At 40.9% G+C, this 27,314-nt stretch overlaps 1 protein-coding gene across 10 annotated transcripts in view; it reads right to left on the bottom strand.

Annotated features, from left to right (window-relative positions):
- Positions 1-27,314, bottom strand: part of MAGI2 (membrane associated guanylate kinase, WW and PDZ domain containing 2) — a 754,276-nt gene that overhangs the window by 384,530 nt on the left and 342,432 nt on the right. The window contains exon 1 of one of the 10 annotated variants that reach the window (XM_040595991.1): positions 19,173-19,399. The exons of the other annotated variants lie outside the window; for them this stretch is intronic. The gene's annotated coding sequence lies outside the window, so the exon portion shown is untranslated. Of the gene's footprint in view, positions 1-19,172; positions 19,400-27,314 lie in introns of those variants that run through there. 10 annotated transcript variants of the gene reach the window in all.

Below are 27,314 nucleotides of genomic sequence, written 5' to 3'. Positions count from 1 at the left end.
ACAGATGAAAAATTCACCTGCACCATTCAAGAAGAAAAGCCAAATGCTAGAAGTTAACAGTGGTGCAAATAAAGTTAATCCCCCAAAATATATTTAATTATGTCATATTTAGTTCTGCTTATGTTTATTTGACCCTTATCTGAGATACTGCTCATCACATTCATCAGAACGTGAAGCAATGAGCTAAACAGGGAGATGCTATGTGTTGTCTGTACACATTTATCCTCTTTTATCCACTTTTAAATGCATTGACAAACCCAAAGGTAAGCAGAGTAAGCGCTAGCGTACCTCTTTCATATCTGACATCCTAGCAATATGATCCCAAAATCAAGAGAAGCAGTTAAATTAACAGAAATCAGGTTCATCGACTAGTGAGCTGTGGTTAAGTGGAACAGTCACTCTGAAGTCTAACAGTCTGGGTTTGTCCTCACTTAACCCAATTCTAATTAAGCATACTAGATATAACTGTCCAAATTATTCTTAAGCTTATCCACTTTACAGCTTGTGTAAAAGCTGATACCAACACCAAGTCAAAAAATAGCATATTTTCAGCTTTTTGGTGCTAAACTGAGAGCAGAACAGATCTCACAAAAAAATTCTTTTAGCAGGGAAGGCTTCATCCACAATTGAAAACATCAAACGAAAGGTGCCCAGAGCCTTTGCTATATTCTTTGTATGCTGCCTTTGCTACCCATATCTACAAGACCACTGTAAATATACAGCGTACTGGTAGCATCAGCTGAGGCTAAGGAGTAATACGACATTTGTGTTTGGTGGACATATGTTATACCTGAGGCTGGGAAGGGGGTGCAAAACCATCCACAGTGGCTTTTCACAACCGCTTTCATTTACCAGCTCAGACACATAAATGCACCAGCCATCTCCCAGCGCAGCACTGAGCCTGACCTCACTGGGAACTGGGCATCACTATATGCCCATTTCAGTGCAAAGCCGTAAGCCCCACAAGATCCTGCTCTGATGCTGCACCCAGCCACAGGGGCATCACTGCCCAGAAATCACCAAACTCCTGGTCGTGCCAAGGTGGGGCAGAGGCACTGCACTGGGCCGGGGCGGGGGGGGGGGACCCACCTAGCTATTAGCCCAGCTATTAGCCAGTGCTGTTCCAAAAGTAGTCCAGCTCTGCACTGGCCCTGGGAAGAGGTTCACTGGGTTCATGCCACGCTGTAGCTAATGTAAATCGCAATTTGTCTCTATAAAGAACTACCCCGGTATCTCTTTCGCCGTCACACAGTTAATCTACAGGGCAGATAATTCAGCCTTGCTTAAAATTTGACCATACAAACAAATTAAAAAAGTAGCAGGAAATAACATTTTCCACCTATTTTAGCACATGATGTATAATTTATCCTTGCTGAACTTTTTCAACGGGTATCAATATCGTTACAAGACCACTCCAGTTGGTAAATACACAGGTCAGTTAAAAGTCCGGCTGGGACATATACATACCTCTCCACTTACCATCCTAAAGACCTGTGCTTTATTGCTGTTTGGAAAAACTAAATTATATTTTAGAGGAAAATAAAATAGTTACATTTCCCCCAATTTTCTTTGTAACTATCTCTCATTGTATTATCGCCTCTTTTTACAACCTTTTTGTGTCAGCTTGCACAGCATGAAGAAAGCAAATGAGTACTGCTAATAAAATACACCAGCTTATCTGGTGTAGCCCTATATCTTCCTCAGCTTGCAAGAAGTTCATCTTCCAGCTCATAAGGAAAAAGGAAAATAACTCACTTCTCATACAAGAGGCTCAAAGTATGTTCTTTCCTTAGACTGAGAAATCACAAACCCACTACTATCTTATGGCTTCTTACTGTTGGTGTCTGTACTCCTAGGCCACTGAAACAAAATTATACCTTTGCCCTTGATAAGATGCAGCTGCATTAACAGCGCCCTAATAGTTACAGAGAAAACAGAACATTCATATGCAACATCAAAAGTAACATTAAGTTAGAGATTTTGGGTTTAAAGAGACTGGAAAGTTAGGAACACTAGTACTTCACATTTCTGTCTGTAAGAATAAACGAATTTTAGAAAAATAACCCTAAATGAACCATCACTATCCACAGTATTACTGATAGACAAAAATGTCCAGTAACTTTCTCCAGTGTCATGGAACAAGTTAATTGGAGCCAAGGAAAGATTGTTAGAGAATTCTGATCCACTAATCCAGCACACAGTTTGAACTCTTCAGACACTTTGAAAAGCAATCAGTACAGTTGAGATACCGGATTTTGTTATTTTGATTTAATTTTTTGAGGGCAGTATCTTGAAAGAAGAAAGATGCTGCAAGGAAATTAACACCTTGGTACAATGCTTTACAGACATATGTTAGGTAATTCCTTGCTTTGAATATGAATTTAGATACATCAATTAGATTTAAGTTCTCTTCTGGGTATTTTCAACACATTGAGTTTAGGCATAATTGGATTTTTTTACCCCTGAACACTTAATCATGCCTAAATCAAAGAAAAAAATCCCTTTCAGAAAAATCCTGTAAAATACAAAGAGACTTCTTCTCTATTTGCAAAAGATCTGCCAGCTTTATTAAGTTTCCTTCATTTAGAGACTTGCTTGTTTTTTCTTTTATCCAATTAATGCATTACATCACTTTGATGTGTTGCTTTTTAAATACATGGTATCTGTGCTTATATAAAGTACTAGATACATCAGCACCATTCATTATCCCAAACTGAGATAACACTGTACTCATCTCAACCAGAGAGATGATTTTAAGGCCAGCTGATTATTCTCCCATTGTTTAAACAAACCTTTCATCAGTTTTAGAATTACATCGCTGAAGTTTTTTCTTCCCTATAGAGTGATGATTTCTATCATCAAGTTAGTAGGAGTCAAAGAGACCTCGAGTGAAAATGAATGGAGAGCAAGTCTTGTAAGTTGAGCATATATGAGAAGTGTAATCCTTTCCTTCCATCTTACATATCTTTCCCAATAACTTCCAATGCAGAAAAAGCCAACATATGTGAATCTTGTTAGAAATAAGCTCTCTTCTCCCTACCCTTGCAAACCCAAAGGTGGATATTTATGGAACTTGTTATGCACCTGACAGAAGTGGCAGTATTTTCATGAAAACTGCAGACAAAAATAAGATTTGACTAGAATATTCAGCAACAAGCACTTAAAAATGAGCTAATCACTCTTTATGTAAGACAGCCAACAAATCTTACCTACGAAAAACTATAATTCTTATTAGTGCTAATAAAAATCTGGTTACTGTGGGAAAATGCATATCTGCATATTTCATCTGTCATTTTTAGCATGTTGCACAGAAGGACTGGCATCATCATCAATGTCTGTTTCATAGGCAAAAGATCAAAAGCATCACAAACTTAAGTGTGATTATTGACTAGACCAGTATCAAGAAGAGATCCAAACAAAACGCGTCTCAACCCCAGTCCAATCTTAGTGCTGTCTTTGCCTCTAAAAAGTCAAGGCACAGCTTGCACAGCCCAACAGAGCACAGCCAAGTCACATCTCTGAGGGAGACAATACAAAGGACTTCCTTCAAAAAAATAGCTTTGCCGCAAACATTAACCTCTGCGTCTGTATTGGCATATCTGAGTTAAGTATAATAACATAACCTATTTGTATGGAAAGCTGATGAGTTTTGTTATACAGAGCTTATGTAAATACGTAAGTCGGGTTTTTACTGATATAACTACATAGGACGGACACACACAGACTCATCTCTACCAAACGGTTATAAATAGTCAAAAATCAGACGTGCTGCTCAACCTGTGCGTATCACCTTTTGGGAGCTGCTGTTCAGTCGAGGTGGAGAAACTGTTGTATCTCATTGCCATGGCAACATGGGATGCGGCTTCCAGGCATGACGCAATCTGATAGCCCAACTGCTCCATGAACTCCTGTTCTGCCTGGAACTAAAAGGCATGCTGAGAAGGATTAGTACTTTCATTTCTTCAACTGCATGGTTGAAGAAATGAAATGGGAAAAGCTGGGACAGCCTTAATACTTCATGAGAGGCTTTAGCCTTAAGTAAAACCGCTAGCTAAGGTTATATGAAAGGTTCGAGAAGGAATACTGGAAGTTTCCCAACGAATCTGAAAAAGATGTATCTCTAAAGTTATACAACTTCTGTCACAGGCTACAGGTAAGTCTTTAAGAAAAAAAATATATATGAAAACCAGCATCCTTTTTAGGCTAATAACATGTATTTTGAAATCTTTTTCTGTCTGAGATATGCTTCTTCATTTGCGCATTCTGTACTTGATATATTTGAAAAATAAACTTGCTTTATGAGTGGCACTCAGCTTGTGTCAGCACTTTCGCAATGTAAACACAAAGTTTTACATTAATGTAGATTACAGTTGAAATGTCTTTCTCAAACTCCCAAGTATGCCTTTTTTCATTAACTATATGGATCTTAATGAGTGCAGAATCACTATGTAAAACAATAAGAATGAGCTGAGACATCCCAGTGACTCCCACTGCTTCCCATCCTCTTTCTGGATTGAGCCGTGTTTCACTTGACACAGTCTTACAGTTGAGCAACCCAAATATACTGCCCCATTAAGGGCTTGGCAATTACTCAACATTAGCATAGTGTAAAGCACCAGTCACTGGACGCCCCCCTTGTAATTTCTAAATTACTGAGTTTATTTGTAGGGATTTGTGTGATTTCAGCTTGTTTAGAAATGCCTGTCAACAGCAGGAGTAGTTTATACTTGTTCCTTCAGTTGCTTATTGACCTTTGCAGATTTTGTTTCTACAATAACATTTTCTTTTCAGATTTGGTTTCTGTACTAACACCATCATCAGGTTAATGGGAAAAAATAATAATATCCTTCCTTTAGCAATTACACAGCTTCCTACTATGTCAATCTCTTTGTCATTTTCTAAACAAATGCACAACATTTTTCTTCATTATTTCCACATTTACCACAAGCTGTGTCACAGGTCCTAACGCCTTTCCTGGAGTGATTTGCAACTTCTTTCATTTCTGTTAAAGTTGAATGAACACTCATAGATGTAGTGTACAATCCTTGTACAGTTCTCTTTTGGTTTCTTGTCATTTCATCACATTTCTTTACTGTGACTTGTTCTGAATCAAAATTAGTAAGTCATTAATTCCTGGGATGTCAATGTTGTGACACGAACCCATCCAGAGCCCCCTTAACGCCCACCTTTGCCAGTATAAGACAGTTCAGCTGAACCCTGGAGGGTGCAATGTGCTATTGGGAGAACGACTCCTGCCCAGGGCTGGGCACAACTTCTTTTACATGATCAGGGCAGAGGCATAAGACTCTGAGATGTCAAAATTCTGGTCTGCGGGACAGGAAGCTACATGGAATAAGAAGCATGGTACACCTCCTACTTCATGTTACATGTATGAATAGTATTTATACTTATTTTAAAATTTATATTTCTAATGTCAGGTACAGAAATCTCCCAGTAATTTCTTCTGAGTGTTTACCAAAATGGAAGCTTTTGCAGAGATTATCAAGATACACCCTGTTCCAAACTTCTTATGTGAAAATGTATTTCTCATTAAGAATTCACTGGTCAATGTGGTACTTCTTATATCCCCCAGTCACCTCCTCACAAGTCATACAACAGTTCTTGCAGGAAAAAAAAAAAGTGAGTGTTTTGGGAAGCTAAATACCTTCTCCAACCAAATGTGGAATAAATGGATTTTCACTTTGATTGTCTTCATTGCTGTGGCCATAAAAGCTTGGCAGCAGCTTTTATATATAGAAGTTCTAAATCAGTCACCCCTTTCATCAAAGGCTAGAGCAGCCAGTTGTCCATATGTGGCGTCCATTTCTTGCTTCTTTTGTATCTGATTTAGCCCACTCTCCCTTCTGTCACCCTCCCCTCCTCACTTCAAAAGCAGCATCTCAAACAAAGCATTTGGGAATGTGGCTTTTTCTCAAGTGACATCTCAGAGTTGAGAGACACTTGTGAATATAGCTAGAAGTTACCACTTCACTACCGAGTTCAGTCTTTAATTTCTCTGCAGGCGATGCTGCCTGTAACCCAACAAGTGGTTTGAATTCTCCTTGACAGAAGGGTCTAGAGATGGGACAGCAGCTCTTGATGGCCAAAGTAACACCATTTTAAAGGACTAGATAAAGCAATCATTCAAGAAACAAGAGCTATCTCACCTACATGGCATAGTTTGTTTACATTATGCAACTTCTGACACAACCTGCAATCCCAAGAACAGGGGACACTATTTATTTTGCCACAGGACTGTGTTAGCACAGTACCTACACTGCTGTTAGAAATGTAGCTTTTGTTTTTCTGCCTGTCTGGATCTTTAACTGGGCAAGTCCCACACTGATGTAAAACATGCTTTTGCAATTATCTCTCTCCTTTTTCTTAAGAAATAAACCCTGAAAATTACCAATTTGCTTCCTATCTTGTCAGCTCCAGGAAGAGATCAAAGGATGATTTTTAATACGGAGAGTTGGGTGCTCTGTAAACCAAAATTCTTTCTTCATTGCTGTTTTCCAATACTCAAGAGACTATTCTAATAGTCTCATGAAACATTCATTTTAGTTGTCAGCTACGAACTTCTTGAGATCCCTACAACAAAACCGTGTAGAAGGAATGGCCTGCATTAATATTATAAGAAAATCCTTTAATAAAAGTCTGGATCAACCAAGGTTACAGGAAGATTAATTTAAGATAATTTTGAAATGTGGAAGCAAAAAAAAAATATGAATAAATATAATGTGATCAAAGGGTTGTGACATAACTCCTTTTAAGTTAAAATCATGTGAGACTTAATGAAGAACACAGTGAACATCACAGTTAAAGGAGCTACACCTAATGAAACGTCATACATGCAGAACTGAGACTGCAGTAAGTACTACAATCATGTTTATACATAAGGGTTGTTTTACTGATCCATCGGCACCACAGATACAACCAAGAGTTCAGAAGAATATCTGACATAATGGCAGTCTCACCGTCAAGCACTTTTAACAGCTTAAGAATGTACTTCTTCTTCTGTGGTACATGCTTGATTCGAGCACCAAGACGATGTTTGTTTGCATTACCAAATTAGATTTTTTTGACACAAACTGGGTGTGTGCTTGGGCAATTAAAGCTAAACCAATCTCTACTGTGAACACAATTCCTAAATTAGATTTATTTTTTAAACATAAATTATAAATTATTCTCCCTCGTATTGACTGACCCATCTAAAAATTACTCATTTACTTAATATATTATGACTATGACTTTAAAACAACAAATGAAAAGGAAAAGAATCAGTAGAGAGAAAATATGATCACGATGCAGCTAGACAGGTGGAAGAGTACAAAGCAGCAAATCTGGCTGCTGGGAGAGAGATTATTCTGCAAAGTGTCTGTATTCACATCAGTGAAGGTGATATGCCTAGTTAATTGGTGAATAAAGCACAGCACTGAAATCAATGAAAAACATTTATAACAGATGAGAACATAGTTGGCGCTCTACGGATTTAGTGTAGCAAAACTGATAGGTTTATGCAAGAGATTATATGATACAGTTGCTCATGATTGTAGGGAGACTGAACTCAATGGCCCAGAGGTCTCTCCCAGTTCTACACTTCTGAAAAACTGGTACAGCTATTTTAATTAAAAAGAAGAGACATAATCTGTGATACAGTGTTAGGACTCTGGTCATTTCAATGGGTGGTCACTATTTTGCATCTCATTAATGGGAAATTACCAAATATTCTCACATTTTGTCTCTAGTATGCAGAAAATCTTCAGGTTTGATTGCTTACTATTAAAAAAAAAAAAAAAAAAAAGAGCAGAAAACTATAACTTTGTATATCAACCTCAGTGCCTGTCTCTATTATGGATGGGTATGTTCTTTTAAATGCTTTAGTACTGCATGGCTTATACTTCTTTAAAATCACCCTTGAACAATCTGCTTTTATGTTAAGAATCCTGAATTCCTGGAAGAGTAGAAACCATTTGTACAGGTAGAGAACATGTCAAATGTAGAACTGCATGTTCATAACCCCTTTAAGGTAGACAGTGAATTTCTCTTTATGAACATGTAAAAATGATACTGATCAAGATCCGTAGGACCTATTGCATTATAGATAATAAATAGTAAGTTAATAGTCATCTTGATGAGTGGGAAAATGAATTATCAGGGAAGGACTAGTAAACAGGGAGCAACTTTCATTATAAATAGCATTATATTACTGTAAAAAAAAACAAGAATGATGAGAGGATTAGGACTAATGGTCCTAGAAATGAACTCTTGTAATTATTTCCTGGAATATCCTCTCAGTTTGACACCACCACCTGCGATGCAGAAGGATAGTGTCTAAGCAAATAAAATTATTCACCTCTCATGCATATTTAGTCTTTGCCTCTTGCAAGGCCACCTGCATCTGTGAGATGTGGTCAGGTCGCCACCTCAATGTTACTGAGAGCTGTACTAACAGCCTGCCGACACACGGGCTCCTTTTCACTCGTCTTGCCCTAAAGTCTTACTTGCTGCCACCTTAAAAGTTCACTTTGATATAAACTCCAACACTTGACTCCTCATTAACCACCATCTATACCTCTCCTCTGATAAACCCTGCAATTCAGTCATTACCCCGAAATGCCAAAAAAACTTGTGCCGCCCTGAACGTTACTGCATCTCTGTGAAAACTGAGAAAAATTGGTAGCCACATTACAGAGATAACTAGCTCTGCGTGTTTTTAATATGCATTTCCATGTGTTGGGAGACACTCCTCAACACAGAATGTTAAAGTAAAATAAAAGGGTGAGTTTTATCTAAAGTAAGTTTTCTGCAGTGTAACAGGAGGTTGAAAACATAATGATTTAACTTAATTTAGTATAATTGCAAAAGGAAGGTGATGCTTAATTCTAATCACCCAAATGAAAGTAAGTGCCAGCACTATGTCAGAGGAAGTGTACAGTGCCAACAAAATAGAACGAATTCATCCCTCTGGCTTGGGAGGAAGGGGTGAACCTGCTCTCTTCCACCACCAGGATAATACCACTGATTTTGGGTAATAACAGATTTACACCACCATGCTTGAGATCAGAATATAGCTGGTAATAAAGCTTCAACGTGTTTCAGGAGTGAAGACACTTTTTCTTCAGGGACTTTAAGATTAAGCACACATTTTAGAGCTTTATTCAGGCAGGTTTTGTTCAGGCTGAGTTTCAAAGAACCTGAATGACAAAGTGCTAGAAGGTGACTTTCTATCAAAAAGCACACTGTTATCTCTTACTCTCATATAATAATATGCCATGAAGCAGCAGGGATTATGGACCATTTCTCTCACACTGTTTTCTTTCTGCCTTTTCTCATGAGCAGGGATGCTGGGTAGAGGCTACAAAGATTGAGCTTCTCCATCTCCATCCTCCCACCCTCTCCCACCTTGACAGCTCGTGGCTCACCAGGATGCTGAGAACCTGCAGAAGATCTTTTGCCACAGCAAGTGCTCTGACACTGATCCTGCCCAAAACAGCCCTGAGGGAGAGGAGTCTGGTACAACACGCCGGCCCCAGGGTCTCCTCTGGAGAGGGGAAATCATGCTTGTGGGACATGGACATCTGAGAGGGGAACAGCATGAGCACCAAGAGCAAGGAGCAGCACCTGGGGCAGAAAGGAAGGACCCACCGCCCTGAAAACCTCTCCCACCTGGGGTAGGAAACTTTAACACTGGTTTAACTCTCTTGGTGCAGACCAAAGTACACAATACAGCTCACAACTACTTTTTCTTTTAAAGACATTTTTCTCCCTACCCCCCAGCTCCCATAAAGAAAAACCATCCGTTTTTGTTAAGGTAGCATCGTGGCATCTGGATGTCAGCTTTCTGCCACCTGAGTTAAACAGTAACCATAATGAAGGGCTTGTGAGAGACACTAACTGTTCCTGATGTCAAGTCTTCCCACAATGGGGAACTGCTTTTAAATCATTTCTCTGAAGAATAAAATAGAATAGTTTAATGATAATTGTTTTATTTCCATGGAGAAGTGAAGGAAAAGCTGTGGGGCTCCTATTCTTTACCATGACAGATTGAGGATTCGCATGAGGATTCTTGTTTCTGCTTTCACTCATTTCAATTTTTCTTTCTCAGTTCTCTTAATTTTGTTTTTGTTGCCCTCCCTGTTCTTCTATAAATTCTTGGATTTCTTTTCCTTCTTGAAGCTTTACTCCAAGCTCTCTGCTCTCAGCTCCTCTCCATGCTCTGTCTTCCATGTTGCTCACTCACAGCTTGTTAAATGTGCTCTCTCCTATTGACCTCTCTGGTGCAGCGATAGCTGGTCACAACCCTTTGGAGACAACGGCCAATCCTCTCTTTCAGTGTGAAGGGTTCAAGCCAAAACTCAAGGACAGTAATTTTCAGAGAGGGTCAGTAATTCTAAGGAAAAACAGAAGCTGTGTCTTAGAGACAGCTGTACTGCACTCAAAAACAAAAAAGCATTTGTTCATCACTGTGTGTCTATTTTGATCCAATCTCCCCTCATGCCTTTTGAGGGGGGTGGGAGAACCCTAACAAGGATAAGCAAATCATCAAACCAAAATCATATGCACACTGTCAAGATGAACTGGCATTTGAAAGGTGTGCCTGCAAAAAGGAAGGATAAATGTTCCTGCAACAGAGAAAAGGTGATTTGCAGGAGGACTACTATGATCCCAGCAGAAAAGGCACATTCTGTGTCAAACACTTTAATAGATTTTTTCAGTAACTTCCCCAAAAAAGGTTTCTTCTGATTCTTTTTGTTTGGATTACAGTACTTCACCTTTGTCGGGCATGACTCATATGCACAAAAATGTGTTTATCACAAATGAAACACATTTTCAGATTTATATGCTGAGGTAGCCAAAACTCAAAGCTTTTGACTTTTGAAGTTTTAAAGTATTTCTAATGATGACAGGAAGGTCTGATGTGCTTGAAGATATGGGGCTCATCACCAAGGCGGCAGTAAGCTCAAGTGAAGGCACAACAAACCAATTTTCCTCCATGACTGGGTCACCCTGTACCGAGGTGCAGAGGTCTGGTTACATGCACACCAGTGAGCATGTACCCATAGGTCCAACGCTGGAAATGACATTTCTTCTGCATTGTGTGGCCACATGACATCAATTCATGCTTTAAAAGTTGAATGTCATATCAATCTGAAAACATCACAGCATCTTGGCAACTTATACTGGAAATTGAGAGGTATAAAAGCAAAGTATTACCCTATACTGCCCTGGTGCTTCTACTTTTCCCAGTGTCCGCTACTGGCCAGTATGAAAAGCAGGATGTTGGGCCAAATAGCCTGCTGTTACCCCAGCTGAGGAAGCAAATTTCATATCAAACATTTAAGATATCTTAGCAATAATTCTTGTATTTGCTGTTCATGTGGAGTCTAGGCTGCCTGAGCATATATTCATTTCACAGTAGGTAATTCAAACGTACTAAACTTTAAATACAGAAGTGATTATCAAATACAGAGTACAATAAAAATTAATGTGTGGTAGGAAGGTAAGAATGTGTCCTCTACCTTCAAGAGCTACCACACCTGAATTGGTGGGTCTGGTGCACCAGCATTTTTAGCAATAATCACTCACAGCCTCATTCCCTTGATGTGAGCAGGGAGAAACTGAGAACAAACTGAGAGACAAACTGAGACCCTCGGTACTCCTAAAAGCCATGGCCAGTCCCATGAGACAGCGTGGGGGCACGTGAGACCTTCCTATTCAAATGAAAGTGGAAAGAAGAAACAAACAGGACAAGAAATCATGTTCAAGAGCTGATCACTGTGCACTGTGCCCCTGCCAAGGACGGTCTGCACGTTAGCTCCTGGAGGTACGTAGTGACAAAACCGTTCTGGTTTTAAGGTGGCTACAGGCAGCACAGCGTCTTATGCTGTGGACCGCTGTGGCTGTCCCCAAGACTCTTGGTAAAGGAAGCACACTGGCATCAAGTACTGTAATGCTGAACTGAGATTATACCAAAGCAGCTAAATTTTCTTGTGCTGTCTCTCCTATTACTTATTTCTTTCCTGCTTGTTATCACAACTATGCCGTAGAGAGTTTTCTTTGGAACATTCTTCTAAACACAATGGACAGCATACATTCTTTATCCTAATGGAAAAGTGCACGAGGTACCCACCGTATCTCACTTCCTCTGAATAATTTCAGGAGGGAACAGAGTGAGATAAAACCAGGCTACATTTTTTTATTCAGAACGTGGTGAAACCTCATGAAGGCAATGCTCACATGAATAAGGCCGCAAAAGTAGGAGCTGCAGGACCTAAACCCTCCAACTTTTGTTTTCTCCTGTGCTACTGAGTCATGGTGGGAACTGGGTGCAGGTACTTAAAGACCAATCCACATAAAAATTCAAAAGCAATGGGCAATTAAGGCAACTTGTTAGGAAGGGCTGTAAGATCCTGACTATCTCTACAGAGATGGCATAAAGTTTTGTCTGTATAAAAATGGTCGTGTACTTTCTATGTCTCAGCCTCACAGTTTATTTTCACACTTATGAACACCTGAACCCCTACGACTTTTTAGTAAAAGGAACTACACAAATGTAAAATACTAGTTGTGGAAGCGAACTGTCTGCACTGGGAATTTGACTTCTTTACATATCAGCAACAAGGTATTTTTATACAGGTTCCACCGTATAAGGGGAAGAGAGCATTTACTACCATAAAACAGCACCATTATGTCGTTGGCACGAAAGCAGCAGCAAACATGCTTTCTCAGTTTAGTTTTGAATCCCAAGCAGAGCACACAGTATTTCACACAGTAATAGGCAGTAACTTCCACGGACAGGGAACATAATTACAGTGTCCTAGCTCCCAATGGCTGAAGGTTGTAAAGGATAATATATAGCACCTGCTGAATCTGCAGAAGAAAAAAAAAAAAACAACCCACAATAAAGAGCTCCCTATCAGCACACTCCTTTTTCAGAAGGACTTTCCAATAAGCATACAGGCAGGTGTTTTAGGATGGTTACGTCACTGCAGCTGGTTTGACAACAGTATTTGACAGCTGCAATGAGAGAGTGGGAGGTGATGGGAACAAACTATCCCCTTAGTTATGTCAGGTTTTAAAATCCAGCAATGCAAAAGGTAGGGAAGTTTTGAGTTACCCCTTCCTTTTGTGCAGCACAGTCCTCTTACTGCTATCTAAGGGACAGCTACCACCCATCCTATAAAGATTTCTGAGTTCTGGGGTGCAGAACTTTAAAAAGCAAATGACACAAAGACACCCACACTTCCACAAATTTCTTACTTCTGTTTCCCAGAACCTCTTTCTATTGCATCTTCTGAACAAGAAACAAGACAACTTCCATCATTCAGGAGCTGCAGAGCTGTGAAGAGAGAGGCACACATGCTTCCAATTGCCCCAGTCACAGACAATGAACAGCTATGAACTGACCAGGCTCTAATTCAGCCTTCCGCAAACCTCCTCAGATATTCTAGATTTGCAGAGTACTCCAGAAAGCTGGCTTCACATTTAAGCTTTGCTTTTAGATGCGCTTGATCCCAACCATGTGGATGGGGACCCTTAAGTAGCGAGAAAGGCACTGTTCCTCACTCCTCTTTAGGTTATATGCTAGATTACAGCATTGTTGAAATACAAAATGCTGGATTGTACCTGACTGCGTAACATTCCAGGGTGATGCCAAGTTATTTTTTGGAGCTTCTGTCAAGAAGGTGAGTCTGAAGGTGAAAAATCATTAGACAAAAGGGAACTCTGCCCTGAAGGCCCTGTCCCTGCAGAAGGTCTGCCAACCAACATTTCACTATGATCACTTCACCTTCTGGACTCATCATGGCTTCTGTCATCACGGTTCACAGAGGTGGGTACAATCACTTCAACAACTTCAGCCAACCTCATGAGCCTTCCTGAAGATTTAAGCCAGGACCCTGGGAGCAAAGTCGGATGGAGAGCACATGCAACACAGGAGTACCATGGCTCTGTGTTCCCATCAGTGAAGGTTTCTCAGCAGATGACCAAGTCAGGAATGAAGCAAGCCATATCCAATGAGTATGCTTGAATCAGTCCAGACCCCGAGTTCTTAAATCTTTACTAACTTGCAGCAATCTTTACTTTCTATTACCTGGGACAGGCTTTTATAACTTATGTCATCTCTGTCATCAGAAAAGCACTCTAGCTGCAATAATTTTTCACACTGTACATCACTGCAATTTATTTATTTGACGGGAAAGGAAAGGATAACTCAGAAAGAGAGCTTTTATTGTGATGTGGTCTCTATTGCAATGCTTCCCACATCCATGCCCATTTGTATTCCATCACCTCTGGGTTATGAGCATTTCTGTCAATGGGGATTGTCATGGCTGTAAAGACAACTCCTAAAACCTTCAGATTAAAGAATTTTTCCCCGGCACTTTTTTGGTTCACATTTTTATAAGGCGTAACAGTTAGAGGGTTTAGAGGTTCACTGATCACCCACTGTCAATCCTATTTGCTGTTTTCTTTGCCAGGAAGGTGGTAAAACGCATTTAACCTGAGCCCCTCTACAAGATCAGCTTTCTTTCCTCCACTAAAGGTTCTCGTCTCACCTCTAGAGTGAAATTTGGCACCGATTTCATCAGAGGCAGAGCTGAACCCTAAATCCCACCCTCCTTCAGGATCACTTCTATGATGCTACAGGTATTCAGGACACAGATTCAGATGATCGAAGTGTCCCGAGAAAGCTATCAGCTGTCACCGCTTCCTTCAGCAGTTTTAACCACGGGAATATTGGCTAAGTTCTTTATGGTAGATTTGACTAATGTAGGGATAAAAAATAATTTATTTTATGTAACAGGGAGACTGAAGAGATGGAGAGTATCTCAGTCCATTGGCATCTGGATATGCACATCTGTACAACCTACTTCCCTAGCATCAAAATCTGACTTCACCTGGACCAAAGAAAGGCCACCTGGCAGAAAGTATTTCTCACCGTGCCAGAACATGGAGCTGGGGCAGGAGGGGAAAGACATAGATGCTTGGCAAGGTCCAATCAAAGAAGATTTACACAAAGAAAGAAGTTTGTGGAGGGTCAGGAAAAAAATGTGAAAGGAGAAAACCAAAGAAATTAGAAGGGTACACAGGGAAAAGACAGTAAGGTCAGGTTAGACATATCTTGCAACTTTCCAGATGAGAGTGGTTTTCTTTCTTCAGCTGAAAAGTCAACCTAACCTTCCACGCTCACGGAAAAAGCAAACCCAATCAGTACAGCTTTCATCTGACCCTAGTGTTGATGCTACATTTCCGACAAAATAATGGACAGTCACTAATACATGGTATGCTCTGTATATAAACACCAAAGTCACACCAGGAATGAGCTGCTTCTTTATCCTACAGTGTAATATAGTCAGAAAACTGTTGCAACAGTGACAAGAGAAAGATCTGTCTCTGAAATTTTTATCTGGTGCTAGAAACAAAGACACATGGGTCTGGATCGTGCTATATACATGTGGAAGCAATGACAGAGGAATAGCTGGGATATTCTAATTTTTCAAAAGAAGTAAATTCTGCTGACCATATTCTTTTCTTGACTCTGTGGGCTACAATCAGCTCTGTTATGGTGGTACCATTTACAACAAACTTGATTTAAACTGGTTGCATTAGGGCAACCAGGAATCTACATGGGTTTCAAAGTTCTTAAGCTTATTTTGCAGTGAGAGCGTGATGGTTTCTGCATAGGCATTTGCTGCTGAAATGGGAAATAGGTGGGCTGTTTGCTGAGTCTGTCAGCTGGAACACTGACAATCGCTACTTGGATTGCTTCAATGTAAATATAATTTTCTCAGACTTCAGTACTCTGGGTCTGAGTCTTTTAACGTTAGTATACATTACACCATTTAATTCTTGTTTTTTATTTATATCACAAGAAGACAATCCTGACCTTTACGTTTAACGATAGGATATATTTATGCAGCTTGTAGGAAGTGATGGTAAGAAATTTTTTAAGCAGCACCATTTTATGTCTATCTTACTTGCCCCCCCCGCCCCCCCCCCCCCCCCCCCCCCCCCCCCGCCTTTACAGAGGTCCAATGTGTCAGTGCTATGCCCTGAAGAAAATGCATATTTGCAAGCAAAGCCTCTGGGCAGTTTTCATTTCATAGTAAGAGTAAGTGTCAAAAGTCTTGCTTCCTTTCTTAAACCAGAATTTCACTGTTAAAGCCCACTTCGGAAAACATTGCACTTAATAATCACTTAATCGATAGACAATGCTACTAGTTGGGGTGTGTGTTTTCCATTTGGGCTAAGTTTGCTCATTTCTTTTCTTCTAGAAACTTTTCTGCCTGTGGTGAATCTTCAATCCAGCTTCTCTAAACGTGTCCACTTAACTTCTGAAATCTAATTTGTTCCTGCTCAGTATTAGACTCCCATTCTTTCTGATTATGTTCATATACATCTGGAAATCATCCTGATATGGTTTAGCTTCTAAAACTGCAGCTGCACTCCCTCATTTTATAGCTACGGTCAATGCGAATTAGGCACCTGGAATCCTTCTGTCACTCAAAGCATTTTAACTGTATTTATTTTGAACATCTCTCATTGGCATTTCTGCTCGTCTGATGGTTTGCAAGATGTTAGTTTCCTTTTTCACATTCCCTCGGTGCAATTGTGTCATTTTCCATGAAGCAAACTGTTTACTTCTGTCAGATTATCTACCTGTACAAAAGCAGTAATGGGATCTGCATGCGGTGGTAAAGTTCCATCTTCGCGCCTCTCCAGTGGCAGCGGAATTTCATACCGTAACTCCAAGCATTCAAGTCTATGAAAATTAATCTAAAAAGACTGTAACAAGTCTGGCAAGTAACATTTGGGGGGTTTATAAGTGCTGCACACAACATGCTTTCTAAGGTCTGATTGAAATGTAATGCCTCCTGCAATGGGTAAATGCCATAATATTTATACCATTTGCTTTTTGTGAGGGAAGCTTTTAAGGTTATTCTTTTCCTGTTGAAATCATATTTGTAATACAGAGAAACTATTACCTGAAATTGGAGAGAAAGTACAGGAGTCCAGTAAATACAGTGATTTTGCAAAAGCCTCCGCAGGCACGATTAAGCAGTCACAAAAATAACACCGGCCGCATTTTCTGGAGAGGATCCATACTACTCACAACTTCCCACAGCCACCCTTCTGCCTCCTACTTGTCCTACTTCTGCACTGTGGAGCAGCCACCTTATCCCAGGGAACATTTCCAGAAGCAGTTTCCACCGGAGCGAACCTGGCAGCCCTTCCCCTCCGCCCCACCGCGGGGATCCGCGGACCCCTGCCCGGGGGCTGCCCCCAGCCCAGGAGGGCACAGGCAGAGCGGTGGTGTCACGCTGAATGGCCATGCCACACTGGCTCTGTCCCCCAAGCACACCTGGGGGACCACTAAAGGAGCACCTTCCTCCCCCCTCCCCGCCCTGACTCCGTCCTGTAGGATTTGAACGTGAACAACTCCCTTGGACAAACACACACCTGTACCGACAGGCATACTTCTGGCCTTTAAGGAATTTATTCTGGTGCCTTTTTTTTTAGGATTTTCAGTTTTACCTGTCAGTTGCATTCACTACTGGCTGGCTTTTCTTTCTCACCTGCATCATGGGCGGCACATTTTCTATGAAGACACATGTTTTTCAACCCACTTACCTAATTCCATCAGTACAGGCAGAAGCCGCCTTATTAGTAATATTCATATAACTCAGTTGTAATTTATTTACTATTTTTTTTTTGGTAAGCAGTAGTATTGGCATGAGGTTCTGATTTCAGGTGAAACAATCACTGCCCACTACAGCCCCTCAGCTAGTCAAACAGTCAAAGCAAGGAAAGCAAAACAAGCCAGTCAGACATTATCAGAGAGAATGGTGATTAGAACAAACAACAATACAGGGGAAAAATGCATGGCTATTCAGAAACCATCTTTTGGGGACTGAAGAAGAGATGTGGAGCCATTTTTCACTAGGTTCAGGAGAAAATGTCAGCACACAGATGCTACTGTACTGTCAGATTGCATCTTAATTTGGCCAAAGGGGACCCAGGCAGTCACCCCTCTCAGACAAATTTTAAAGGCCCATTACAAATCTGATTTATTGCTTGCTAAGAATCTCCCTGCTACGGTCTGCAGATTTTACATGACACAGAGCTGAAATCCAGCTACAGATAAATGTAGCCTTCTCTATATGATTTAAATCCATCTGAATTCTGTACTTCTTGGACACTGGTCAAGCCTCCCCCCTGTCTGCCCACCCCCCTTCCTCCATATACCTTGAGGCAGTTTACTTCAGAATGAAGCAGAGCATTAACCGGTACAAAATTGCTAATTTGTATATAACTCTCCTGCTGTCATTAAAAAAAAAAAAAAAAAAAAAAAAAAAAAAGCAAAACAAGCAAATGCCTTTTGTTCTAAAAAGGCAGGGAAAATTTCTAGGAACAAAAGAAATGCATCTGCCCAGCAAGAGAAATGAAAAATTGCTGGGATTTGTTTCAGATGTTTAGGCATGCCGGTGTTAACAACAACCATTCAAGTAAAAACGTTAATTTGCTTCTGTCTTTCAATCTTTAAAAATATTCTGTTGGCTTTTTCCTCAAAAAAACCAAACCCCCACCACATTCCTTGCCTTCAGTGAAAAGCCAAAGATCGTAAGAGCAAAATACATTTGGAATTGCAGAAGAAACACCATTCAAACTTGCTGTACTTGAACTGCCCATTGTTACCACGTACAACAACAACCACAGCTCAACTTCTAACCGTGCCCGCATCACAAGAAATTCAAAGTCAACAGCTCCTTTTATTTCCATAAACATCATAACCAAAGCCTTCATTTGCAGTTTCCCTGGCAAAATCCTAACAGCATTGGAACAGTCATCTGACAATTTGTGAAAGAAGCATGCAGCTCGCCTTAAAGCATGGTGTTTCGTACAGGAACTATTCTAAACAAAGACAACATCAAAAGCAACACAAGAACCGCGCAAAGCCAGTCCGACAGCCCAAGTTTGGATCCAACATCTGGCTGAACACAGTAGTGCCTCCAAATTTGATTTTGCTTTGTGGGATTAAATCCCATCTAATCTCTTTAACTGACCCCATCTCAGGTCCCAGCTATACTGCTTTACAAACCAAGAGAGAGAAAAAGCGAAAGGGGTGGGGGGGGTAGGGGGCAAGAAGGAGAGGCAGAGTCTCATCCCACCTTTCCATGGCTCTCAGCCCGTCTGTCTTCGCGTGATCTGCAAACCACCTGTACTGATCCAGCCCATTCTGGGGGCAGAAAATACCTTCCCGGTAGATGTAGCCTCAGCTGTGCTTTGATTTTTCGGCACGAATGTCTAGAATCTTCTGCTTAAGCCAGACACAGCAACACAAAACTGCAGCTGAGCTCTTTTGTTTTCCCTCCTCCCCGGGCTGGAGCAGCAGCACCGCCGGCGCCCCCGCTCCCACCCCCGGCGGCCGCCCCAGCGCTGGCTCCGCCGCCGCCCCCCCCCGCCCGGCAGCCACCGCCCCCAGCCCTCCCAGCGCCCTCCCAGCGCCTTCAGGAAAAGGGGCAGCTTTAGGTGGCGGTCAGGTGATCTTCCCGTTACAAACAGAAAGGATGCTCGGGGATGGAGCGCAGGGATGCGTGGTGGGTTTCAAACTAGCCATTTACATTACAAAGCAGGGGGGAAATACAGCTCGGAGGAGACCGGCAGGCGTTCTGCTTCCCGGCGCTCCTCTGGCCATCCGCAGGAGCAGGCACAGCGGAAGGATGCGTAATTAAACTTTTCAGTGGCTATAATCACACATAGCTTGTATACCCTGACACTTACAAATATATTTAAAAGTCGGGGCTTATGCCTAAATATAATTATTTTTCATATTTCCAGAGATGGCTCTGTAAGTCCCTTTACAAACGTACTTTTTTTTTTTTACAAAGATCTTTAAGTATTTCTGCTGAAGGCACATTTATTATCTCAACAGCAAATGGACCATACCCAACCAAAAACAATTCTTAGTTTTTTATTCACATTATTACATTGTAATTCAAAATATTTTTGACATAAGGGCCATTATGTGCAAACCTGACTTTCTGAATTGTAGCTTATCCGATGTCCCCATTCCCTGGGATTACCCTGATTAAAGCTACCATACTGTGCAGGGCTTTGGAGCTTAGACTCTGGAAGACTGAAAGAATGAAACTGTAGCCCCAGATCCTGTGAGAGTCCTAGTTATTGCCAAGTTTTCAGAAATACCCAAATAATGTTGCAAAAGTTAGATTGACTTGCAAACAACATGTTGCAAGCAAATCTTCTAAGGAACAAGGACTGAAAGTCTTGACAAAATACTGATTTTTTTAACCCCAGTTATCATTAAAATTTTTCTATCAAGTTTAATAAGACCAGAATTTCATCTGACACATCTCCTTTGCATTCATGACAAAATGTTAGCAAACAGGAAACATTTGCAAAACTAGGCATAAAGGGTAAAGTAGCCATCCATGTTCAATCAATATTTCTGAGAAACTTCAAATGTGTAGACGTATATATCACGTATTCCAGAACAAATCCAAGCCCACCCTCCTATGATCATATTTGTAAAGTCTCAAGTGAAAGACAGAAATCCCACTCATCCATCCATTGTCCAGCACAGGCACTTCTAATGCTTCCTGATGTTTCCAACAATACCACAAATAACCATTTATCCATCTCATATTAACTGCAAATCTCTCCAGAGACCATGTTTCAGTCCCTCTGGCACCACACACCGACACAGACTTCCGCTTTTTGCTTTCCATATTATCACTGTTAGGATGTTAGGTAATTCTTTTGGATAAACACACCAAGGTTTAACCTGAATTTGGTTTAGGATACCAAAGAAAAAGAGCTATATGAGATACCATGGATGATCTGCACCATATTACAAAGTGATCTCCACAAGATTCATACTACCAACACTCTTTATCTTGCTCTGACTTTCAGAGACTTAAGGCTTTTAACTCTGACACGTCCTTACTAGTGATGCTGTAGGAGGAGTGCTTCACATCATTTCTATCGTAGCTAAAGTTTCTGCCATAGTTCATGAGCTCTCAGGAGAAGCCAATACTGGCTCCAAGAGGCTGGTGAAATTCCCATAACTATAATATAGGAATTTCTTTCAAACCAGTCTTCATAGGGAGAAGAATAAATAAATAAATTTACTGCAGTTTTGCTTGTGCTAGATTTCATTTAATTGCATGTTGAAAAAATTGCAGAATTGGGACTCTTGTCACACCAAGGTAAGCATATCCTTGTAGAAAAATATTTAGTGCCTTGCACGCTTGAACACCTTTATGCTAATCCCAACAATGAAGGCCACAGGAACCAACAGAGGCCAGAAAAACCATACAATTCCACCACGATCATCTACGTTTCTGGATGTGCGTGGAATCCTGCAGTTTTTTTCAGACTGTATATTCACATGTAGTTACTCCATTAATATTTTTTCCCTTCACCTTCCTGAAGCAACTACAGTGAAAGAAAGGTAATGACATATATTGGCTAGAATTGGTCAAATGACAGTCAGTTGAGAAAATCATCTGAAGAGGCTAGCAGGGACAGTCACATTATATTTCTTACCCTGATTGCTTCAGAACTCATAACACAGAATTGTATACATATTGCTGGTTTCTAACTTTGATATCAGCAACAGTCTTTTATTGCTATAAAGTCAACATAAAACTTGTTTTTAGAAAAGAAACAGGCTTAACCTATTATTGCTGAAAAGGCAAATAGACACCATTATCCTGCCAGCCTGCAGTTACAATACGTGTAAATCATGGGGCTGCTCAACAAAATTTCCACCTAAAGTCAACTACTAACATGCAGTTGTGTCACTCTGTGCACAGAACTTCCACTGACAGTGATGAGTTTCTTGATGAGCAAGAGAACCATATCTTATGCATACTTATTACAGCCACCAAAAATGTTCAGTTTAGCAAAGCAAAGTACACTACAGATTTTCAACAATGAAATGCTGTGGTCACCCATCTAGTGTCATTTAATTTCTAAGAATAAAGCAATGATTTTAGACTTTCCATAAAGCCTTTTATAACATCTGGGCTGCCACACAAATTCACAGGAACAAGAAACACCAAATTTACGCGTTGATGCAGTAATAAGTACAGGCCTCATCCACTGGAAGAAACTGGATTATTACCTTCCATCTAAAGGCTGTATGTATACGTACATATAGTTACACAGACATACAGTCATGTATACATAATTAACCAAACCCATATAATAAATATGGATGAAAACCTGTTTCAACCATGCAGATAACAATTTTGTTTTGGAAACTGTGTGCAGTAATACTTATCAAAATCTGCACAAACCGGTATTTTACTCAAGAAGTAAATCGAGCATTTTTTAATCATGAAGTTTACCACCTGTAATCCTTTGAGAAGAATTTGAAAGTTTCCCAGCTGAGTCACTATTTTAAAGTTATACTCTTTTAAAAATTAGAACTTTAATTTGAACAATAACACATACATAATCAAATTACTGAGGCATGACGAAAATAAATTAATGGTCGACTTTGTTATAGAAACAGTCTCGATATTTGCAATGTTAATTTCGAAACAGTAAAACCATGCATATATCAACATAAAATAACAATAAAAATTCCTCTTTTACTTATAATACAGATCAGCCTTATGGCTGGATTTATTCCTAAATGAAGCTATAGAACTAGGTTGCATATTTTTTACAGTTTATTTATATGCAAGTTAAAAAGGTATATGCTTAAAAATGAAACTATGTCCAATCAGTAAGAAAAGGATATGTCATGTAACTGTATTTGTGAAGTCTTTTTGAATTTGTGCGGCAAACAGGCACGAATGCTTTCCTTTTCCATTACTCTTTAGACACAGAATTTGCAAGTCTGTCTTTCAAAAGTAATGCTAAAGGAGATAAAACACTATTAACTTCAGATTACTTACATCACTATTGCTGATGAGTGAAAATATCCAAGTGCACACAAGTTACGCATGTAATTTATACAATGAAGAATCCACTACAGCAGTAGCACTGACAGGATATTAAGTATCTTGCACCTTCAGAAACACTGTAAGTTCTAATCAGTAAGGTTAACAATTTTGGGCTAAGTTTGGTTTGGTTTTTGAATGCACCTACAGTCCTTTGTGCTCATAGGAGAAAGATGACCAAGAGAAAAGGGAAAGAATGGAGGCTGAGGTAGAGATGCAGTCCTACTCCAGTGACATTATAAATAAACCATTTGACATGTGGGGGCTGTGACCCGTGCTAGCGAAAGCATTTAGTGGAGGCCACTCTGTGGAATGTATTAGTCATTATCTTTGACTTTAAAACAAACATAAAGAACTGAGGGATGATGAGCAAGGTTAATACAAACATCCTATGGAGCTCCTGGCATTTTCTTGTCAAATTATGGGAAATCAGAGGAAGAAATTACAGAATAATTCCCTTCCACAAAAACCTGATGAACAATGAAAACAGAAGAAACAAAATTCCTTTTGAGAGTGAGAAGAAAATTCACTATTTAGCCCGCTAGAATGTCCATGCTGTTTTTTCTTTATGGCAGCGATGCAGGAGTGACATCAGCTCTTGCACACTACTAAAGAAACTGCTTGGGCAAAAGGGGAGTTGAATGGAGAGATACTATTCAGCACTGATGACAGCAGCAGCCCCTCGGTTGCTGCTTTAGAAGACTGGGCTACAGGAAACCTCTCAACACTACAAAAATGAGGTTTTGGACTATGTGTAGCCATTGGAGTATCTCATACCTCTTTACCCATACCTCTCAATACCCATATCCTGGCTAGAATCTAGAGCTAGGATAAACATTTTGCTGACCTGGACTGAAGAAAGAAAGATTTCATTCTTCACTTTGCCATATATACACGTGTGTACACATGTGCATGGTGATGATTGCTCTGGGTGACCCCTATCAAACTCAAGAAAGGAAAATGGTACTGCGGTGGCTTAACCCCGGCGGTGTCCGTGCCCCCCAGCCAGGCCCGCGGGGGTCCGGGCAGGGAGATCGCTCCGGGGGCCGGGGCCGGGGCCGCGGCCGGTCCCTCCCCCGCCGCCTCTGCCGCCCCGGCCCCCTCCGGGGGAGGCTCCTCACACGCCGCCCGGCTCCAGCCCGGGCCCTCCCGCGGGAGACGCCGCTCCAGGCCCTTCTCCAGCGGGAGCCCTTCCCGCGGGGGGGCTGCAGCTCTGCCCGGGCCGCTCCTGCGCGGGGCGCAGCCCCTCGGGCACAGGCTGCTCCAGCCCGGGCCCCCCGCCCCCGGGGGCACCGGCCCTGCCCGCAGCCCGGCCCCGGCCGGGGCTCCGCTCCCCGCCCCCGGGAGCTGCTCCGGCGCGGCGCGGCGCGGGCTGCCCGCCCCCGGGGGCACGGCCCCCTCCGGGCACCCCCTGCCCCGGCCCGGGGTCCCCCCCCGCTGCGATCTGTCCCCCCGGGGGCGCCGCCGCCGTGGCTGAGGGCTCGGCCTTGCCCAGCGGCGGGGCCGCCTTGGAGCCGGCTGGCACGGGCTGGCGGGCGGGGGGGGCTGCGGGCACCTGCGCACAGCGGCCGCCCCAACGCCGCCGCACACGCCTGGCGCCCCAACACGGTGAATGTACCTGTCCCTCAGAGTAACACAATACCATCTTAAAAAGTTATACAAATAACTGACTTTAGTATCTAAATGGTCTTCAGCGATGCTGTTAACCTCTACACAGGCGTGGCCTTCCATCCATGAAATGGCAAAGTCATTCCCTCGTGCAAACTTTGTAGAGGGTTCAATTCAATTCAATTTGTAGAGCATTTGGGGAATGGAATGTGTAACTTTCAGCCAAACTTTAAGAAAATTTCTTGCCAGCTCATTTGCCAGCCAGTTTTGAGGTGTGTGTTTCAGAGAAGACTGAATGTCTTCATCTCACTGTTAAGCACAGTAATCTTAACAACTTTGGCAGAAACAGGTGGGTAGTGATGGAAATAAACCCCATAAAAATGTCTCGTTATTTTCTGGAGGATATCAATTTAACTTTCTTGGGACAGTTCGGCTGCTTCTCCCTGAGACTGTACTAATGCCTGTACAGGCCCATGATGAGAAGGAGAAGATAATTATAGTCCTCTCCAGACAGTGTGTTCATTAAGCATGCTATCCAGGATAAGTAAGTTTTTAATTGGTTTCCAGTGCCTGTAAGTAGGATGGCCTATAGTAGTATGGCAGCGAGGATCTGCACCCCTACTGCTTTCCCCGTTGGAACTCAATAAAGTTTAATTGGATTACAATGGGGGTAGCCACAAGATGTCAATTACTGGTTTATTCACAGTGTGGACCACTTCTTCCAGTGGCGCTTGATTGACTCACTCTGCACACTTCTCTTATTACAGGACCTCTTCCCCTTCTTCCCAGAGAATAAGTATTGTACAAAGATGCCATACTCTTTATTAAACAGCAGCATTATCACACAACTCCTGTGGCACTGCCTGCAAAAAATAAAGCTCTACCTGCTCTGAGTTTACAGCATGTGACCTACTTTATTTAAAGCCAGTTCTGGAATGTCCTTCTGCATCTCTTACTTTGCCCGTGTGCTGACTCCCTCCCTAGAACTGGGAAAAGATACCATTTTATGAATTAGGCAAAGTGATCCTTTGTCCAAGGGCTAAAAAATACATGCATTTCTGTTTGCTCACATGAGAAAAGTTTGAAAAAATCTCCATAGATTTCACCTGTTTAAGTATGTTAAATAATAACAGTCCCTTAACCTAGTCTGACTGCTTCCTAGTCCTCTTTCATCCAGTTTAAGATCTGAATCCACAGACACCAAATGCTTTTGTTAAAAGCACTCAGTATGTTGCAAAATTAAATTCATTTAAAACTGGCCAAAGACTTTGCCAGTTCTCCTTTTACATAAATGATGTTGTTCTTTCCTCTGTTAAATAGTCAAGCATAATGAGTTTTGATTTGTAAAACTTTTTCATGGAGAAAAATAATTTTGTGACCTGTAAAGGACAACTAAGGTGTAAATTTGAAAAATCACTGTGGTTGTATCAACATTAATAACGACTGACTGTGGCTTTACTCCAACATTATTTCACTCTGATTTATAAATAGCTGAATTACATGATGGCAAACATTCTTTAATCCTGTGTGCAATACTGATCTGACCACTAGCAGGAATGACTCTTGATTGAGCCTTCTTACATACTTGTTATTACTGCACTGTGCTTCCAAGTTATTACATTTTTATTCATCTATATGTTTGCTCAGCACTCACTAGTGCCTATGTATGATACAAAACCCATTTAAAACAGTTCTCTAAAATTCTAATTACAAATTTTGGATTAATATAATACTAATACTAAATAAAAAATCAACTTGTTAAGCAGAAAGTATATTAATTTATAATATTTCCATTCATCATTATTATGCAAAATGCTATTTATCCATTTTGGTGTTCTATTTGTATATACTTTATTAATGTACTTCGTTTAAAATGGATTATGTTTATATGGGGATGCTATAGTATGTTTGCAAAAGAAAATGGAAGCCCTATGCTAGGGGTCCTCAAACTACGGCCCACAGGCTGGATACGGCCCCCCAGGGTCCTCAGTCCGGCCTCCGGTATTTACAGAACCCACCCAGCCCCCTGCCAGGGGTTGGGGGGGTGGTGGAACCAAGCAGCTGCAGATGAGTGCCTGCCACTTCATCCGTGTGCCGGCCCCCTGGTTAAAAAGTTTGAGGACACCTGCCCTGTACTATTTGCACAAATAGTGCAGCTCCACAGTTTGCTAGTTACAGAATGGTAGCACATTCACTATTGTAAACCAAAGACTATAATTTTCCACTGAAGCCAACAAACATTTCACTGATGAGTGGCTGATTTTAGATTTCAAATCTGAAGAGACCAAACAACTGGAAATCATTATGCTTTTTTTTCTTCTTCTTCTTTTCCCCCCCAGGTTATATGGCAAAAGGAGATAATAATTTTCCATACTATTATTCTACCACTCTAAAAATCTTAATGTGGGGAACTCATTGGGACCTCTACAGGCTAGGAGTTTAAACTGAAGTTCTGGATTTTTCCTTTGTTTGACTCAATAGCTCCTACTAACAAAACCCCCATAATGAAATTACTCAAAATATATTAAAAATATTATATCTATTTATTATTATGGGATACGATAGACGCTGTGTGGATCAGATACTATTTTAATTATTTTACTTCATCTGTCTTATATTTTCAGCATTTTTACTATGTGTGGTAATATTTTCTAGTTAATAAAATTCTGCTATTATTATTATTAATTGTATCCATCTTTGTATTCATATGCTGTTTTAAAATACATGTCC

Source organism: Falco naumanni, chromosome 5, assembly GCF_017639655.2.
Source record: "Falco naumanni isolate bFalNau1 chromosome 5, bFalNau1.pat, whole genome shotgun sequence".
Taxonomy (NCBI): domain Eukaryota; kingdom Metazoa; phylum Chordata; class Aves; order Falconiformes; family Falconidae; genus Falco; species Falco naumanni.
Note: the sequence above shows the minus strand (reverse complement) of the source record. Positions and strands in the feature narration are given on the sequence as shown.